Here is a 21,715-nt window from a genome sequence, read left to right on the forward strand (position 1 = left end):
TATATAAGGTGGTTTTGAAACGAAAAACGTATACGGGTGATGATTTCGCCAGAGTTTATATGGGCAGAAATTTCAAGTGACAAGTAAAATCAAGACATAAAATTTAAAGTGATGATTTTAAAAAAAAATCATTTAAAGGTTTTATTCAGAATATATTTCTACGTGTGCATGTCAATTTTCAAGAAAAAATATTTATACAAAGTTTGGTTTTAAAACGAAAACGTATACGGATGTTGATTTCGCCAGATTTTATATGCAAAGAAATCTCAAGTGACAGGCAAAATCAAGACATAAAATCTAAAGTGATGAATACTTTTTAAAATCCTTTTAAGCTTTTATTAAGAATACATTTCTACGTGTGCATGTCAGTTTTCAAGAAAAAATATTTATATTTAGCAAGGTTCTGAAAAGAATATCCTATGCGAGTGTTGATTTCGTCCTATTCTGCGCGAAAAAAACAATCAACTCGAAAAATTAAAAGTTTGTATTATTTATTAAAATCGTGTTGAGCCGTTATTGAGAATATAATTATGTTTGCACGTGTCATAGTTATCAATCATCATCTAAATCTTTTAATACCTGAAAGAGATTGTATTCAACAATGATTGGAGAAAGAATGCATATATGAATGACATTAAGAAAATGGGCCATATCCTAAACATTTAACTTCAATTTAATTCTTAGAAAGACGTTTTCATATGGAAAATGTGTTAATGAAAAATAAATTGCAAATCTAAATAATTACTGTTTGTCACATAATAAATTAATAATTGTCGGATGATATAAATCGGCTCAGTTTTGACCGAATGATTACCTGCTGCATTTCGCACCTCTTTAAACGTGTGAAAAAACCACCTTTAATTAAATTATCGTTGGATTAAATTTAATTTGATTAACTAATCAACTGTATGTGCCGACCAGTGTGACGACCGTTGTATCTTCTGTGAGGTAAGATTAGAAATATTTAACTTACAGAAATCAAATTTTTGTAGAAAATTATAGTCTCTGTATATCAACGGATTGCAGTTCCGTGAAAATTGTTGGAACGAGCGTAAAACACAATCGCATTTTTTAGATACATCTGGGGTTATTTTCGTCATGTTGAAATCTTAATTTCAAATCCAAGTGATGTTTAAATATTAGTGTACTGATTATACATTCATAGACTTTTAAAATCGGTCACGACTATAACTGCGATATTTTTAATAATATTTAAATTACACGACTGAAATTTCATTCCTTAAAACTTAAAAGAGTTGATTTTGCCTCTCAGTTGAGATTTTAGCGCATATAAATTCTGGCGAAATCAACATCCGTATAAGTTTTTCGTTTATTAATCATACTAAATATAAATACTCTTTCCTGAAAATTGACATGCGCACATAGAAATATATTCTTGATAAAAGCTTAGAAGGATTATCAAAAAATATCCATCACTTTAAATTTTATGACCTGTCACTTGAGATTTCCGCTCATATAGAATCGGGCGAAATCTAGGCCCGTATAATTGTGTTTTTCGCTTCAAAACCACCAGAAATATAAATAATTTTTCTTGAAAATTGACATGCTAACGTATATTTATATTCCTGATAAAAGCTTTGTGTATTGTGTTGTATATTGCCACCGCGTGCATTGCATGTAACACTGTCCCACTGCAACACGGTCCAGTTATTATCACACCTTCCTTATTTGATTAAATTACCAGATTATTATGAAAATAAGTAGCAACTTTAAAACCCAATTTAGATTTAATACTGGAATAATGCATCAAGATACACACGTATACGTTATACAAAACAATACTATTTTTCGACATATAAATGTGGAATTATATAATAAATAATACAAACTTATAATTAACGATTTGATTTTGCTTCCGCGCAGAATAGGATGAAAGGAACACTCTTATAGGATTTTCTTTTCAAAACCATGCTAAATATTAGTATTTTTTCTTTAAATTTGACTTGGACAGGTAGAAATACATTCCGAATAAAAGCTCAAAATGAGGTTTAAAATATTCATTACCTAAGAATACATGTCTCGATTCTGTCTGACACTTGAGAGTTTTGCGCATATAGAATCAGGCAAATTCATAAGCTTTCTTTTCAAAGCCACACTAATTATTATTATTTCTTGAAACTTAAAATGGATACGTAGAAATATATTCCTAATTAAAGCTCACAAGGATTTTTTTTAAAAACTCTCATTCCTTAAAATTTTAAGATTTGATTTTGCCTCACAGTTGAGATTTCAGCGCATATAAAATCGGGCGAAATCAACATCATTATATGTTTTTAATCATACTAAATATAAATATTTTTTCCTGAAGATAGACATGCACACGTAGAAATTTATTCTGAATAAAACCTTTAAATGATTTTCAAAAAATATCCATCACTTTCAATTTTATGTCTTGATTTTGCCTGCCACTTGAAATTTCTGCCCATATAAACTCTGGCGAAATCATCACCCGTATACGTTTTTCGTTTCAAAACCACCTTATATATAAATATTTTTTCTTGAAAAATGACATGCAAACTTATAAATATATTCTTAATAAAAACCTAAAAAGATTTAGAAAGAAAATTCATCACTTTAGATTTTATATCTTGATTTTGCCCGACACTTGAGATTTCCGCGCATGTAGAATCGGACGAAATCTAGACCCGTATTCGTTTTTCGCTTCAAAAACACCTTAAATATAAATATATTTTCTTGAAAATTGGCATACACACGTAAATTTATAACATATATCTTTTTTTTAATCCAGATATACTTGTTTGAATATAGGAAGATAATTATATTCTTACAAAGTTCCATGAAAAAATAAATTGATACATGCACAAAGTATTTTTTCATTTTTCCATGATTTAAATAGCTCACATTGAGCTATACATATGAACAATATATATGTTTTAGAGCTACTATAGTTACAGGTAATCTAGATAACTGTTGGAAAATGAATAAATAATATATTGACTCACCATTTAATTTGTATTCTTTTCATTACTCTTAAATTCCATGCTAAAATAAACTGCACATTGTAAACAAAGAGCCATATAAATAAACTTCTTTGTAGCCTAAGTAAAATAACTCCATCCTGCTCTCAAAGAACTTCCTGTTTATAGATTTGAAATTTTGATATTCTTGGGCAAATTTGTCATTTACAGTCAGCTAACGAAGGATATATCTAGGATGTTAAAACTATTTCTGTACTAGAGTAAGATTTTATTCCATTTAGATACTCATAAATTTTAAAGATTACTCTGATAAAAAAACCAAAAAAGTTAAGGATTACTTTTTGTGGTACATGCACAACCCCCAGAAGTAGTTCACTGACTTTATTTTCATTGGCTGACCTCTTGGCCGGTAGAGTTTCTAAATATAAAGCAGGCAAGATCTTATCAGTCTGTGGTAATCTCCTGTTGTGAGACAAGCAGCATAATACACTGCAGTAGATTAATTTATCACCCCTTAATAGCCAGGTGGAAAAAAATGCAATATTATTTATGCAACTACTGTTAATGATGTTCTTCTTGGTGCTAGATCTACTCTAGGAGAAAAAGTAATGATGTTTATTTCAACAAATCTTATATAATTAACCATAAATTTTAAGTCATTGCAGTGTATGTTTCGTATTATAGCATATGGTTTCAGATAAAAGTTTTAAGTTTTTGCTGCAAACAGTCTGCAAACCAAAAATTATGAAATACCAATCTTAAGTCCCTGTGGTGTATGTGTCGTGTACTTTAACTATGGAAAAAAACTTCAAGTTGCTGCTGTGAACATTCAGCAAATAAAAAATTGTTCAATATAAATTTTAAGTCCCTGTTGTGTATGTTTTGTATACTATCAATTTTTGCAGCGTACTGTTAGCGTACTTTGGTCCTCCCGTTTACTATTCGCGAACATCAAATAAATGTATGCGAACTATACACCCGTTGCCGTGAACATCTGGTGTACTCCTGCCGCAACTTCATTGTATGCGAATAGTACACATATGGTAAACTTAATGTACACCAGAGAAGCCTTGTTCTGTAAGGGAGGACGAGTTAAACTGTAAGGCGTAAGTGTTTGAGTAATAGCAGAATAACCTACGGCATACGCTTCGATTGGATGACAGCATAAGATAAGAAAAATGCCGGTTTCCAGTCCCTGTATAAGTTGTTCCAGCTACGTTCAAGAAGAATGTTTGTTTCTGTATGTTGAAATCTGACATTATAAACAATAACTATAATTGTGGCTCTACAAGATTAAGAAAAATGTCAGCTTTCTGTTATTTTCCATTTTTAGCTCGACTATTCGAAGAATAGTCAAGCTATTCTACTCACCCTGGCATCTGCGTCACACCTTGGTTAAGTTTTTGCATGCAAGTACATACAGCCATCAATTAAAGGCATATAGCTTTGAAACTTATTTTTTCTTTTTCTAGGTCAATTACCAACCTCTCTGGGTCAAGTCCCTTAACTCTGACATGTTTTTGAGCAAATTATGCCCCCTTTAAGACTTAGAAAATTTTGGTTAAAGTTTTACATGCAAGTTATTATCTCCAAAACTGATGCAGATATTGATTTGAAACTTCACATGTGTCTTTGGGGTTATAAAACTAGTTGATAGCACCAAGTCCCATAACTCTGACCTTCATTTTGGCCAAATTATGCCCCCTTTTGGACTTAGCAAATTCTGGTTAAAGTTTTGCGTGCAAGTACATACAGCTATTACTAAAAGGCATATAGATTTGAAACTTATTTTTTCTTTTTCTAGATCAATTACTGACCTCACTGGATCAAGTCCCATAACTCTGGCATGTATTTTGGGCAAATTATGCCCCATTTTGGACTTTGAAAATTCTGGTTAAAGTTTTACATGCGAGAGTCTATCTCCAAAACTAATGCAGATATTGAATTGAAACTTCACATGTGCCTTCGGGGTTATAAAACTAGTTGATAGCAGCAAGTCCCATAACTGATATGGAATTTGGTCAAATTATTGCCCCTTTTGAACTTAAAACTCTTTTGATATTTAACCTTTTTGGGTAATATTTTCCTACTTCTGGGACAATATTTCGAATAGTCGAGCTTGGCTGTCTTACGGACAGCTCTTGTTTTTATTCAAATCCAACAAAAATCGGTCCTTTGATAAAGGTTTGAAGTTACATGGTAAAATATTTCTTCAGGGAAGTGAGCTCGAGTTAATTCATAATAATTAAGCATATCACCACATGCAGTCGCATGCTGTTTTTGCTTCAGAATCCCTTTAGATCAATCTCTGATCATCTAATTATCGCCACTTAACATGTGACTGGTAAACCCTTTGAACAATAAGTGTTATAGCTCCATGATTAACATGAGGTAATATGCTAATAAAACACTAATCGATAGTGGCGAAAACAAAATATCGATTGCTAACGACTGGTCGATATTTATAGGTATGGACGACAGCATAATACAGGTAAATGTATTGATTTATACAGAGTTTCTACTCCCCGTATTAGACCTTCCTGATAAAACTAAAGACGCGGACCGGATCCAGGACACTGCTGAATTGAATTTTAAGCTATCTCATCTGACCCTGAGTATCTCTAAGACTACGGTGATGCTAAAAAGCGTTTCGTAAAAAAAGTATGCTTATTTAAAAAATTCCGAAACCCTTGTTTGAGGGATTCTGTAAATACATTTTTCCTTCACTGGCCTTCTTACGTTACCAGGGGCGGATCAAGGATTTTGGTTGGGAATCCATGGGGCAGTTCAGTCAGAAAGCAGTATGATAAATATAGAATCTATATGGATTTTCAACATGTCCTTGTGTCAAGTTTAATTGAATGACAGCGTGATTCATGAATTTTCGGATCCTATTCTGTCGTTCATTTTCCATGAACACCGAAAAAAAAATTTCATTTTTTATATTTAAACAAAGAGCTATAAAAATAAATAGATCGGCAACTTAAAAGGCATAACGTTGATCGGGGTATTATCGGACAAACCAATGAACATTGGTTATTTTAAAAGACATAATCATAAAAATGCATTATTACACCGGTCACATGCTTTTTAAAGTTTTTGATGCCTGAATTCAGATGACTACAGAAGCAACATCAATAAAAGGTAACAAAAATGCAAACAAAAATATTCACCTATGCAGAATAAATCAACTTCCTGTTACAAATATTAACATAACACTCTTTGAAAATATGTACAATGATGTGCTCAAGTGGTGATTTGGCACCAGCGTGTACAGTCGGTTTGATAAATAAACAATGCAAGGTACAAATGTACTTTGTATGACAGATATGCTTTGCTCTCCATGGAGGCCCGTCAAGGGGTATTTTCGGACACTTGTTTGAAAAAATTGGGAGACTACATTACCAGCATTAATAATAAATTTTACAACAGTCCAGATTTTCTGCTTGTTGCTCTCAAAACTTTAAGTCTAATTGCTGAAGAGGTTAGTGGAGACACAGGCCAAAAAGAAACCCCACTCCTGCACCTACCCCAATTTGTCTCGTATTCGCAACCCTTCCAGAAAATCTTTGCTACGCCTATGCATACTATTACAGTGATTAGCTAAAATTGAAAAGAGTGTAGTGTAGATCTATATGCCATGCATATAGGATTGAATATTGCCTAGAAATGCATTACTCAACAAAATATTTCCTATTGAATATATGCCAAAATCAAATTAATGGTGTATGGCTAGTGTCATAGGGGATGAAAATCCCCGAGACGGTAACGTCCGTATATAGTTATTCGTCTGTGTTCTCTGCATAAACTAAGGCAATGTTTTCGATGTTTTCCGGTTCCGGTTTATATACACACCGCAGACTGGTTGTCTGCATAAACATCCGAGCACCCCGAATCAGTCACAGAAATTCGTAAACCGGGCCAACATGATTCTTTTACTTCTTTTTCGTAACGAAAACTGTATATGCGAATGAAAAACAATTTTAAAACAGTAAGGAAGTGTAAAGGCAGTCAAGTTTCTGTGTAGAGTGCAAACAAACAAACAAATAAAAAATTCCTAAAGCCAGCGCGAGAACGCTGAATGACGTCACCGTCACGGCTTCCCGTAAATTTTGCAAAGTATGATATTCGCTGTAAGAGGTATGATGACACTAAATGTAAACTTCACTGTAAGTTTCTTTTGGTGTTGAATATTTTTTGGTAAGTAGTTATATAAAAGATAAATCCCCATGCTAGGCGGTGCCTTAATTCATATTAAATACGTGCCGGTAATATATCCCGGCATGACCGATAATACCCACTTTGAACACCTCGAATTGATTGTATACGTAACAAGTCATATGACGTAATACCAACCAATTTATATTTGAGAAAAGGAAAGTACACATGCAGCTGTAAAGTGAGAGAGGATTTCTGGGTCTTGTTTATGGTAAGTCGTGTGAGACTTTATTTTTACAAATTTTGTCCGATAATACCCCGATCGACATTATATAGCAAATCTCGCCAACATCACATGGGAACTGAATGAGATTTCGTTTTACATGTGTATGAAAGAGACAGTAGAAGGGTAAAAATTTGTGTTGTGAAAAACTTTCTATCAGATTGTTTGTTTAAATAATGATAATGGTGTCTTTTTAAAGGTGCGACACCTTATGTACCAGTTTTAAAAAATACTTTCTTATCTAATACACACAAACAATAACAAAAAGAAAAATAGAAAAAAACATGAAACACAGAAATATTTGCAACCAAATAATCCATTTAAAAGCCTCCTTGATTAAAAAAATAAATTCCAAGGAAATACATTGGAAACAACAGAAAACAAGATTTTGGAAATTCCAAATCAAAATTTAACATACATAAATAAAATGAACACATTTCCTAGAGAAAACCAGAACTTAAGGAATCATCGAGTACATTCAGATAAATCACATTTTCTGGAGAAACCAGTTAGTACTTAACACAAATCATAAATGATCATTGTGCACATTCAAATGAAATTTCCTGAGGAGACCCGAGTACTTTACACAAATCATAGTGATTCATATAGCACATTCAAATAAAATTTACTGAAGAAAGGTGCTAATTAGGGCTTACCGGTAATTATAATCTGCTAAAACAATTAACAGTAATATTTTTTCATTATAAATTAATATCTTGATATGGAATGGCTATCAAAATAAGTAAAATATTGAATAAAATAAGATAGAATGGATATAATGATATGGATAAGATATGGACCTTAACTTTGTCTTTGAGGTATGAATATTCAAATATAATAGCGCATATAATTTTACCTTATTAATTATGACAAATAACATTTAAAGTTAGTAAAAAATCATTTCAAGTAACATAAAATAAAACATTTTCATCAAGTCAAAACAATAATGATCATCCACTATATATCATATAATTATGTGGTACATAAGGTGTCCAAATTGGTACATAAAGTGTCTGGTACATAAGTCGTTGTTGTTTGAAAATTGAAACCGATTGAATCATTTGGTTTATTAGTTTAATACTTTAAAATTCACAAATTAGGTTACAATACTTTATGTGGTGGAGGCTATCCGCATGATGGCGATGCTGATAATTTTTTTCATCAGCACGACCATCATGCTGGTTATTTTTGTTATTCGCATGATGTTTGTGCCGGTTATTTCATAGCTGTCAAGGCTCCACAAAGGCCACAAGTGTGATCGGGGTTCGAAGGGAAGGTTGTCCCTTGTGGGGGTCTGGAGGGCGATGATCCCTAAAAGCCGGAAACGCCCTCACATGGAAAATTTAGATTTTTAACATGAAATAGATCTGGTTTTGTCTAGTCTCCCTCCATGTTTATTTTTTGTGATGTTTATTCATGCGGTAGAAATAACACGTTGCACCGGCGAATGTAAAACTGTATTATACGGTATGAAAACAACGCTGCCTCGCATGTTTGATTCAATAATTTTCTACGAAAAAAAACAGTTGATTGCTTTATTTCTTTAAAATGCGTGTGACATTGAATAGTAGGCCTGTGAGGGTGATCTAGGGCCGAAATGCGTGTGACACACGTGTGTCTTGACAGGTCTGTTATTTTCGTTACTTGCACGACGATCATGCTTGGAAAGTCATACTGATTATGTTTGTGTACATAATTTCTTATGCAAAATTTATTTTAGTGTTTCGGAAGTTAATTTAACTAATGCAAACAGTATGAAAAATAATATCATCATTTGTTGCAGTGTTGTTTTAATATCAAATCACTGTTCAGTGGTTTTTAATCCAGTCACAATAGCTCACCTTGAGCACTTTGTGCTTAGGTGAGCTGTTGTGACCGGTCATTTTCCGGCATTGACCGTCAACATTTGCCTTGTTTAATAACACTCTAGAGGCAACAGTTATGATCCAATCTTTATGAAACTTGGTCAGAATGTTTATCTTGATGATCTCTAGGTTAAGTTTCAAACTAGGTCATGTGGGGTCAAAAACTAGGTCAGTAGGTCAGATCAAAGGAAAATCTTGTTACACTCTAGAGTCCACAGTTTAACTTTGAAACTCATGAGAATTGGTCAGAATGTTTGTCTCGATGATCTTTAGGTCAGGTTCGAATTTGGGTCAGATTGTGAGGTAAAAAACTAGGTCACCCGGTCAAATCAAAGAAAAAGCTTGTTAACATTCTAGAGGCCACATTTATGACTCTTCATGTATTTTCATGAAACTTGGTCAAGATGTTTATCTTAATGATCTTTAGACCAAGTATAAATCTGGGTTATGTGGGGTCAAAAACTAGATCACTAGGTCAAAGCAAAGGAAAATCTTGTTAAAACTTTCGAGTCCACATTTTAAGTTTGAAACTCATGAAAATTGATCAGAATGTTTGCCTTGATGGCCTCTAGGTCAAGTTCGAATCTAGGTCTTGTAGGGTCAAAAACTAGGTCATTCCATCAAATCAAAGGAAAAACTTGTTAACACTCTAGTGGCAACATTTATGATCCTACCTTTCTGACACTTGGTCAGAATGTTTGTCTTGATGACCTCTATGCCAAGTTTGAATCTGGGTAATGCAGGGTCAAAAACTAGATCACTAGAGCAGATCATAGGAAAATCTTGTTAACACTCTACAGAACACAATTTTAGTTTGAAACTCGTGAGAATTGGTCAGAATGTTTGTCTTGATAAAATCTAGATCAAGTTTGAATATGGATTATCTGGGGTCAAAATCCAGGTCACCTGGTCAAATCAAAGAAAAATTGTGTTTGTGCATTAGGGACTGCATTTTCAACTGGATCTTCTTGAAATTTGATCAGAATGTTTTTCTTGATGATCTCTAGATCAGATCTGAATATTGGTCATCTGGGGTCAAAAACTAGGTCGCTAGGTCAAATCATATCAAAAAGCTTGTTTACACTCTAGATGCCATTTTTTTTCCTACAAACTGTTGGTCACCTGGGGTCAAAATTTAGGTCTCTAGGTCAAATCATATCAAAAAGCTTGTTTAAACTCTAGAGGCCACTTTTTTCCTACAAACTTCACGAAACTTTGTCAGATTATTTGTTTTCATGAAATCTTGGACGAGTTATAATAAATTGGTCAGAATATTTATCTCAATGAAATCTCGGACTGATAAAAATTGGGTCAGGTTGGGTTAAAAACCAGGTCACTAGGTCAAATTGAAGGAAAACCTTGTTTACACTCTAGAGGCCACATTTTTGCTCCAATCTTCATGGAACTTGGTCAGGATGTTTATCTCCTTTAAACTGGGTTATTTGGTCAGAAACTGGGTCACTAGGTCCAACATGTTTACACTGTTATGGTGTGTTACTCAGGTGAGCGATTTAGGGCCCTCTTGTTTAGGTTTTTGGGGGAATGGTGGCAGGGCCCGTAAGGAGGGGAAAATCTCACCGTAATCACTAAAATAGGAGTGGGGGGGGGGAAAGGCGGAGAGGTGGGGTGGAATTGTATCTTGATAAATGCAATCTTTTTCATAAATGTGTTACACTAAAAACATTTTTTTAATAGGGGAAAAAACATACCTTTTGGACGGGGAAATGGGGTCGAATTTCATCAGCAAAAAGGCCTTAAAATCACTGCTGTCTATTGATTTAATATCTTAAACAATGAACATGATGCTAACAGTCTATAAACTTGGAAGTGTCTTTTGGTACGACAGTCGTGCCGATTATTTTCCTTATTCGCACAGCTGTCTTGCCGATAAGTGTTCTTATCCGCACAACAGGTGTTTTGGTAGTACTTCTTTTTTTCACATAAAGTATATCGAAGTTATGTCAAGACCATTATTTAGCAAAAATCGGCAAGTTCATATTGGAAACTCAGCTATACAGTATTTTGGACAAACATAAATTCGGATAAGTGAATACACAGTGCCTAAAAGGTGGGAGACGCGATTAGTCACCAACTGGTTGAAAACCAGTTTCGGAGACTATAGGAATGCGCTTTTTCGTCTGTTCGTCATTCCATCCGTCTATCCGCAATTTCGTGTCCGGTCCATAACTCTGTCATCCATGAAGGGATTTTAATACTACTTGGAACAAATGTTCCCCATGATGAGACAACATGTCTTGCGCATAACCCGGACCCCTAACTCAAAGGTCAAGGTTGGAGGTCAAAGGTCAACTGGGCTTTTATCCTGTCCGGTCCATAACTCTCCCATCCATGAAGGGATTTTAATATTACTTGGCACAAATGTACCTCATAATAAGACGATATGTCATGCATGACTTTCAGACCCCTAGCTCAAAGGTTTAGGTTACACTTAGCAGTCAAATGTTAACATGGCATGAACAGGGTCTGTTTTGTGTCCGGTCCATAACTCTGTCATTCATTAAGGGATTTTAATATCACTTGGCACAAATGTTCCCCATGATGAGACAACATGTCATGCACAAAAGCCAGACACCTGGCTCAAAGGTCAAGGTCACAATTGCGGGTCAAAAGTCAACAGGATTTTTTTCCTGTCCGGTCCATAACTCTGCCATCCATGAAGGGATTTTAATATTACTTGGCACAAATGTTGCCCATGATAAGACGCATATCATTTGCAAAACCCGAACCCCTAGCTCAAAGGTCAAGGTCACAATTGGAGGTCAAACGTTAATAGGCATTTTTTCCTGTCTGGTCCAGAACTCATCCATCAAGGGATTACAATATTACTTGGCATAAATGTTCCCCATGATGAGATGACGTGTCATGCACAACACCCAGACCCCCTAGCTTAAAGGCCAAGGTTAAACTTGGAGATCAAAGGTCAGTAGGATTTTTAGCTCACCTGTCACAAAGTGACAAGGTGAGCAGTTGTGACCGCTTGATGTCCGTCATCCATCGTGCGTCGTCCGTCAACAAATTGTAAAAAAATCTTCTTCTTGAAAACCACTGGGCAGAATTACACCAAACTTCACAGGAATGTTCCTTGGATGGCCCCCTTTCAAAATTTTTCAAAGAATTGAATTCCATGCAGACCTCTGGTTGCCATGGCAACCGAAAGGAAAAACTTTAAAAATCTTCTTCTCAAAAACCAGAAGCCTAGAGCTTAGATATTTGGTGTGAAGGATTGCCTAGTGGACCTCTACCAAATTTGTTCAAATCATGACCCAGGGTCAATATTGACCCCACCCCAGGGGGACACTTGATTTTACATAGGAAAATCTTCAAAAATTTTCAAAAAATAAACCAGAAAACCTAGAGCTTAGATATTTCAAATGTAGCATTGCCTAGTGAACCTCTACAACATTTTTTCAAATCATGACCCCCAGGGCCAAAATTGACCTCGCCCCAGGGGTCACTTGATTTTACATAGGAAAATCTTCAAAAAATTTCTAAAAATAAACCAGAAGGCCTAGAGCTTAGATATTTCATATGTAGCATTACCTAATGGACCCCCACAAAATGTGTTCATATCATGGCCCCTGGGGTCAAAATTGACCACGACCAAAGGGTCACTTGATTTTACATAGGAAAATTTTAAAAAAAAATTCTAAAAATAAACCAGAAGGCCCAGCTCTTAGATATTTGACATGTAGCATTGCTTAGTAGACTCCTACAAAATTTATTCAAATCATGACGCCCCCGGGTCAAATTGACCCCACCCCACCGGGTTACTTGATTGTACATAGAAATATCTTCAAAATTGTCTGAAAATAAACCAGAAAGGCCTAGAGCTTAGATATTTGACATGTAGCATTGCCTAGTGGACCTCTACAAAATATATTCAAATCTTAACCCCCAGGGTCAAATTGACCCAGTCCAGGGGTTACTTGATTGTACATAGAGAAATCTTCATAAATTTGCTAAATATAAACCAGAAGGCCTAGACTTTAGATATTTGATATGTAATATTGCCTAGTAGACTTCTGCAAACTTTGTTCAAATCATGACCCATGGGGTAAAATTGGCCCTGCCCCAGGGGTTACTTGATTGTACATCGGAAAATCTTCCAAAAAAATTTCTAAAAATCATCAGTTTGACATTTGAAACATGTAGCTCATATTAATCAGGTGAGCGATCTAGGGTCATCGTGACCCTCTTGTTTTCCTGTCCGGTCTATAACTTTGGTCATGCAAGACAGGATTTAAATATCAGTTGGTACAAATATTCCCCTGGATGAGACAACATGTCATGCGCAAAACCAGGGCCCTAGGTCTAAGGCCAAGGTCACACTTAGAGGCCAAAGGTCAGATACAAAAATGACTATGTCTGGAGCATTTCTTCTTCATGCATGGAGGGATTTTGATGTAACTTGGCACAAATGTTCACCACCATGAGACCGATTGTCATGTGCAAGAACCAGGTCCCAAGGTCTAAGGTCAAGGTCATACTTGGAGGCCAAAGGTTAAATTTAAGAATAACTTTGTCCGGAGCAATTTCTTCTTTATGCTTGGAGGGATTTTGATGTAACTTGGCACAGATGTTCACCACCATGAGGCACCCTTGATTTTATAATTACGTCCCTTTGTTATGCCCCCCAAGGGAGGCATATTAGTTTTCAACTGTCCTTCCTTTCGTCACAACGTTAACTTTTTGCATGAAGGCACTTTACTCGTGAACCACTGCACCCAGGACCTTCAAACTTCACATGCTGATAGTACTTATTGAGTACACAACCCCTACTGACTTTGGGGTCACCAGGTCAAAGGTCAAGGCGCTGCGGGTGCATTTGTCATCATTAGTGACAGCTCTTGTTCTTTGATGTCATTCATTCTGTAAGGCTTTTATGTGGTTATTTTTCTTTTACGTGGCTAAAAGAACAATAGAGAGAACAAAAGAGTAGCCACATAAATACCCATATCGTAGGAACATCGTCCGTCCTTCAACGATTTCGTCTGCACAATAGAGGTTTTATTTATGACTATATTTAATGAAACTTGCACACAACTTGTATCACCATTAATTCTCTTTTCCTTTCTTGAACTGGCCAGATCCCATTATGGGTTCCAGACTTATGGCCCCTGAAAGGGCCAAAATTAGCTATTTTGACCTTGTCTGCACAGTAGCAGCTTCATTTATGATTTGAATTTAATCAAACATGTACAAAACTTGTGTCACCATAATATCTCAGTTCCTTTATTGAACTGGCCAGATCCCATCATGGGTTCCAGAGTTATGGCCCCTGAAAGGGCCAAAATTAGCTATTTTGACCTTGTCTGCACAATAACAGCTGCATTTATGATTTGATTTTAACCAAACTTGCACACAACATGTATCACCACAAGATCTTGGTTCCTTTCTTGAACTGGCCAGATTCCTTCATGGGTTCCAGAGATTTGCTATTTTGGCTTTTGCAGGCATATAGAGACTTCATTTATGGTTTGATTCGATACAAACTTTCAAAATATCTTCAGCAACAATAAATCTTGGATTCCATGATGAATCTGTCAGATCCAGTCTTAGGTTTAGGTATCCAGAGTTATTTTATATCTGATTACCTCCCCTGATTGTTATCAAAATAGATTTATATCAGTATTAAAGTACTTATAGGACTGATTTGGAATTTCATTATTGTCATTAGTTGAACTGAGACATTATCAGGGTAGATAACTATTGACTGATTTTATGTCAGTTTACCTCCCTTTATTTATCTCCTCGCCAAAGGCCAAGGGGGGTATTAGAAATGCTCTCCGTCCGTGTGTGCATCCGTCCGTCCGTCCGTGTGTCCGCAACGATCTTTGTACGGAGCATAACTCCAAAAGTACTGGAGGGATTTTCTTCAAACTTAATACACTGATAGAACACATTGGGAGGAAGTGCAGTATGCAAAAACAATAACTCTACCTTGCCTATTTTTTGAGTTATTCCCCTTTATCATATTTTCTTAAAGAAGTTTGTCCGGAGCATAACTCCAAAAGTACTGGAGGGATTTTCTTCAAACTTTATACACTGATACAACACATTGGGAGGAAGTGCAGTGTGCAAGAACAATAACTCTACCTTGCCTATTTTTTGAGTTATTCTCCATTATCATATTTTCTAAAAAAATTTGTCCGGAGCATTTCTTCATGCATAAAGGGATTTTGATATAACTTGGCACAAATGTTCACCACCACGAGACGGAGTGTCATGCTCAAGATCCAGGTCCCTAGGTCTAAGGTCAAGGTCACACTTAGAGGCCAAAGGTCAGGTACAAGAATGACTGGCAGGCAGAGGCGGCGGATGGCGGAGCGGGCTGTCGATCCACAGACTTGTCCGGAGCATATCTTCTACATGCATGGAGGGATTTTGATGAAACTTGGCACAGTTGTTCACCATCATGAGACGGAGTGTCATGCGCAAGAACCAGGTCCCTGGATCTAAGGTCAAGGTCACACTTGAGGTCAAAGGTCAAATCAGAATGACTTGTCCGGAGCATATCTTCTTCATGCATGGAGGGATTTTGATGAAAGTTGGCACAGTTGTTCATCATCATGAGACGGAGTGTCATGCGCAAGAACCAGGTCCCTAGGTCTAAGGTCAAGGTCACACTTAGAGGTCAAAGGATCACAAGAAAGAAATACTTGTCCGGAGCATATCTTCTTCATGCATGAGGGATTTTGATATAACTTGGCACAATATGTCACACTCAGAGGGGAGTGTCATGCGCAAGAACCAGTCCTAGGTCTAAGGTCAAGGTCACACTTAGAGGTCAAAGGAACAAGAAAGAAAACCTTGTCCGGAGCATCTTCTTCATGCATAGAGGGATTTTGATATAACTTGGCACAAATGTTCACCACCACGAGCGGAGTGTCATGCGCAAGAACCAGTCCTAGGTCTAAGGTCAAGGTCACACTTAGAGGCCAAAGGTCATACAAGAATGAAACCTTTGTCCGAAGCATTTCTTCTTCATGCATAGGAGGGATTTTGATGTAACTTGGCACAATTTCACCATCCACGAGACGAGTGTCATGCCGCAGTTCCCTGGTTAGAAGTACATTCCCTTTGTTGTAAGTAATAAAAGCTTATATTGTAACTTTTCATACTATGTCCGTATGAAAATGAGACACTTTTCTGTAGTACACAGCTTGCATCCATTATAGTGTATTAACCAATCATGGTAAAGATTTGTGTGGCTACATTTCTTTTTTGAATTATTTTTTTTTTTTTTTTTTTTTTGTAATTTCTTCCCTTATTTTACTAGAAATAACTTAATGTAACTTTTTTCATGTAGTAGGAAAAAACACAACCAATTTCGGTGTATACCAGATTTACCTGTTCAAATTTTGTGTGGTATTAAGTTTTCTACCTGTAAGGATTTTTTTTTTGTTGGTTTTTAGAAAATCTAGCCTTCCAATGATTACTAAAAACACTTAAATTAAAATTCTTTGCATAATACAGGCTAGGTTAAGAAATTTAGCTGGACGCGTTATTGTGGACATATCCTGGCATTCTGTTCAATTTATCTATTTAAGATTACTTGAGTGGATTTGATTCAAGACTTAGAAAATACAATATTCCATATCTATCACCACAACATCTGACATAAGTCCATTTGCAAATACATGATCTTTGACTTAAAATTTGCTGTGACGGCTAAGTTTTGTGACATTCTGGCACTCTTGTTCAACTTCTATGTAATTACTTGATGGATTTGATTCAAACTTAAAATATTATTCTCATCATCATCACTCATCTGACATAAGGGCCCTAACTCTGGCACCAATATTTCATGAATTATCCCCCTTTTTACTTAGAATTTCAGGTTAAAGTTTTGGTGCACTTTCACTCTACTTCTGTTATTACTAAATGGATTTGATTCAAACTTAAAATAGTTGTTCAACATCATCACCCACATCATATGACACAAGATGCATAACTCTGGCACAATTTTTCATGAATTATTCCCCTTTTTACTTAGAATTTCAGGTTAAAGTTTTATGCACTTTCACTCTATCTCTGTTATTACTGAATGGATCTGATTCAAACTTAAACAATTGTTCACCATCATTACCCACATCATATGACACGAGGTGCATAACTCTGGGACCAATTTTTCATGAATTATTTCCCCTTTTTACTTAAAATTTTAGGTTAAAGTTTTGATGCACTTTCACTCTGTCTCTTTTATTACTGAATGGATTTGATTCAAACATCATCACCCACACCATATGACGCAAGGTGCATAACTCTGGCACCAATTTTTCATTAATTATTCCCCCTTTTTACTTAGAATTTTAGGTTAAAGTGTTGATGCACTTTCATTCTGTCTCTGTTATTACTGAATGGATTTGATTCAAACTTAAAATAGCTGTTCAACATCATCACCCACACTATATGACACAAGCTGCATAACTCTGGCACCAATATTTAATGAATTATGCCCCTTTTTGCTTAGGATATACTTATATAGTGTTTTGATTACTTTAAGTTGATATTTTTAACATAGACTCAGGCTATTGTGCAGTATCTTCGTCCACAATTGGAGTCATTAAACACTCGAGTGACAGCTCTGGTTTCCTCAGATATGCCCAGTTTCACTATCCAGCATCAAAATAGTCGAGCACGCTGTCTCCTGTGACAGCTGTTGTTATAATTGACCATAGGGAAAAGACAAGACCACTTTCCTATGGTACAACATAGATGTTACTTTCCAATTTTAGGTGTATTTTAAGGTATCTCTACCTGGTAAGGAGTTTTTTTGTGGACTTAGAAAACAAAAGACTTACAATGATTACTAAACAACCACAAAATTAAAATTCCATTTGCAAATACAGGTGCTAGAGTAAAGAAATTTGCTGTGACAGGCATATATTGTGACATTCTGGCACTCTTGTTCCCTGTTAGCTTTCCATTCCTTCTTTTTACAGTAGCCATATAGAAAAACATCATAGCTATACTGTTCATGAAAACTAATAAAATTTAGCAGTAAACCACCTCACCACTGACTTATTCTTTCTTCCACATCTTTAAAACCCCTGATGCGGACCACAACTAAACAGCTCTTCAAAGCTTTCCCCAAAATTCATACTTTCAGACACTAACTTGCCAGGAACTTTAGCCTTCAATTATAATATGCCTGGCGGGGGGATTAGCCATGTCTAACTTTTAACATAGGTCCAGCTGATATTACCTGTGAGGAGGTTGTTAGACTGCTGGGTGTAGGTATAGACTAGCAGTTAAATTCTGATTTTCATATAAGCAACATCTGTAAAAAGGCAGCAAGACAACTAAATGTTCTAAAAAGAATTGGCTGTAACTTAAGTAAATTGAATAAACTTACTATCTTCCATACTTTTATACTTTCAAATTTTAACTTTTGTCCAATGTCCTGGCATTTTTGTTCTGAAAATAATACCCAAAAAATGGAAAAAATTCAGGAAAGAGCGCTAAGATTTGTCTATAATGACTACGCCTCCTCATATAATGACCTACTTGCTAAAGTTAATTTACCAAGCTTACACATCAGAAGAATGAAAACCATGGCAATTGAAACTTTCAGAATATTAAATAACTTGGCACCTCCTGTTTTATCAGAATTAGTACAAAAAAGAAAATCCAAATATAATTTCAGATACACCAACATTTTAGAAATCCCTAGAGTGAAAACAACTAAATTTGGTAAGAATTCTTTTAGGTATGCTGCCCCTGTGCTGTGGAACTCACTACCGGAAAGCTACAGAACTTGTTCAAACTTTAATCAATTTAAATCTCTTATGTCTTGTTGGAATGGTCAAAACTGTAAATGTATTGCCTGTAACTCCTCATCAAACTAAAAAAAAAATTCTCCTTTTCTAATTTAATCACAGCACAGGTGCATATACTTAAATAATATTAAGTATTTATCTATTATATTAGTTGCCCTGTGCCTTAGTATGCTTTATTTTTAGTTTGCTTCTCCTTTTGCTTGTTTCATTTGCATATGATTTGTGTTTATTACTCTGCTCAGCATAGTGTCTACTTTTGTAATAGTTTTGCATATCATTTTGTGCTTATTATTATTGTATTGTGCTTGCTTTTGTGATAGTTTGTGCAACTTTGCAGTCAGCAGTTACATGTACACTTATTTTATGCATGGTAACTTATTGCATGTCCTCATAATATCCTTTCTGTTTTTATATGTGTCGCATTGTTTTATTTGATTTCACTGATTGTTTTACTATGTTCCTTAATATTATATTCAATGTGTTTGCTCTCTGTGAGAAAGTTGCTGATCAGTTCCTTTCAAATCTGATTTGAGGGGATAATTGATTTCTTAAAACCATTTTTCTATTCTGTCGCACTTTTGTGCTGGTTCTGCTAATTCAGTTTTTTATTTACCTGAAGTTCTTATAGAAGTTTTTAGGCCTATGGTCAGGATCAGCAGCTTTTCCACAGCTTTAGATGTGCTTAATTTGTGTGCTTTTTAGATATATATATGACTTGTGTGTGAAAAATGGATAATAGCCGAAAATGACCATGGATAATGCCCTACATGTGTTGTCTTTGAAAGTGGATAATAGCTGTCATTGACTTCTTTCATTACATACCATTACACATTGACCAGTTTTGTGTGTGTGGACATGTTTTGGTGAATGAGTTTGTAACAACATGATGATATGAACTTGTTAACGACTTTTAGCTCGACTATTCAAAGAATAGTCGAGCTATTGGACTCACCCATGCGTCGGCGTCCCGATTTGGTTAAGGTTTTGTATGTAAGCTGGTATCTCAGTAACCACTTCTGGGAATGGATTGAAACTTCACACACATAATCACTGTGATAAACTGACCTACATTGCACAGGTTCCATAACTCTATTTTGCTTTTTTTACAAAATTACCGTATGTCTCTTTTTCGACTTAGAAATTCTTGGTTACAGTTTTGTATGTAAGCTGGTATCTCAGTTCTCACTATTAATGGGAATGGATTGAAACTTCACACACTTGTTCACTGTCATGATCTGACATGCACTGTGCATATCCCATAACTCTATTTTGCATTTTTTCAAAATTATGCCCCTTTTTCAACTTAGCAGTTTTAGGGTATGTAAGCTAGTTTTTCAGTATCCACTAATGGGAAATGATTGAAACTTCACACACTCAGTCATGAGCTGATAAGCACTGTGAAGGTTCCATAACCCTTTTTCCCATTTTAACAAAATTATGCCCCTTTTTCGACTTTTGTATTCATTTAGTTGACAAGGCTGTTGAATAGTCGAGCATTGCTGTCCTCCGACAGCTCTTGTTATACTGGTAACAGGCAGGCACAGCAACCTAATAAGTACAGCATATGAAACCCATCGCAGATTAAGAGTTTTTGCCTCATATGTTATCGGAAAGAAATTTTAACACTCTCTTTCCATGAATGTAATTCTTACAATTATAGAGATAGTCCGAATGATGACTTTGGATAAAGACCCGATAAAGAATGCCGAAAAGATATGGCCATATATTGGCGCTGGTTTCAGTGCTGGTGGGGACCCGTCCGCTTAGCTCAGTAGGTAAGAGCGTTGGTCTATGGATCGCGGGGTCGTGAGTTCGAGCCTCGGGCTGGGCGCATGTTCTCCATGACTATTTGATTAACGACATTGTGTCTGAAATCATTAGTCCTCCACCTCTGATTCATGTGGGGAAGTTGGCAGTTACTTGTGGAGAACAGGTTTGTACTGGTACAGAATCCAGGAACACTGGTTAGGTTAACTGCCCGCCGTTACATGACTGAAATACTGTTGAAAAACGGCGTTAAAACCCAAAACAAAGTGCTGGTGGGGGTACCCGGCAGTCAACCTATACAGATCTTTAGCTCCTTTAGAAATGGCTTTTGGAGTTTGACTGGAGGTTATCTTCATCCTACCAAGATCTATGAGACGTATATTACTGTCTTCAAAAATGCCCAGGATTTTCAACACCACAAAACATACCACAGATTTTGAACAGCTGTCAAAATACCATGGTTATTATAGCACAAGAAACAAAAAAAAATGATCTCAATTACAATTCATAACACCAACTTAATGTATTGAACTTACAGAAGAGAGAAGGGGATATTGAACAAATATTAAGTTAATGAACATAGATCTTATCCTATACACTGGGACCAACTCTTTATATTTCAATATAGAAATGCATGTGAGTCTTGTATTGCAGATGAAATTTTGGTAGGGAACAACTTTGTATGGAAAAGTTAACAAATGTACTAAATTATTAAGTACAATATCAAACTATTATCAGTTAAGGGATTAAGGGAATGTACTTTCATGAATTCACAGCATATTCCAGCAAAACTGACCTGTTAAAGTGCCATTATTTTCACACTCTTAAAATGCTAACAGACCCGTAGCATACTAAATATGGGTGTACCCCTCCCCCTGT

The 21,715-nt window shown here is 35.6% G+C and overlaps 1 protein-coding gene across 1 annotated transcript in view; it reads left to right on the top strand.

The window, feature by feature from the left end:
- The window catches only part of LOC123559493 (zinc transporter ZIP10-like), an 89,831-nt gene that overhangs the window by 19,881 nt on the left and 48,235 nt on the right, over positions 1-21,715 (top strand). The window contains exon 2 of the mRNA XM_053552615.1: positions 18,937-18,983. The gene's annotated coding sequence lies outside the window, so the exon portion shown is untranslated. The remainder of the gene's footprint in view (positions 1-18,936; positions 18,984-21,715) is intronic.

Source organism: Mercenaria mercenaria, chromosome 10 (genome assembly GCF_021730395.1).
Source record: "Mercenaria mercenaria strain notata chromosome 10, MADL_Memer_1, whole genome shotgun sequence".
Lineage (NCBI taxonomy): Eukaryota > Metazoa > Mollusca > Bivalvia > Venerida > Veneridae > Mercenaria > Mercenaria mercenaria.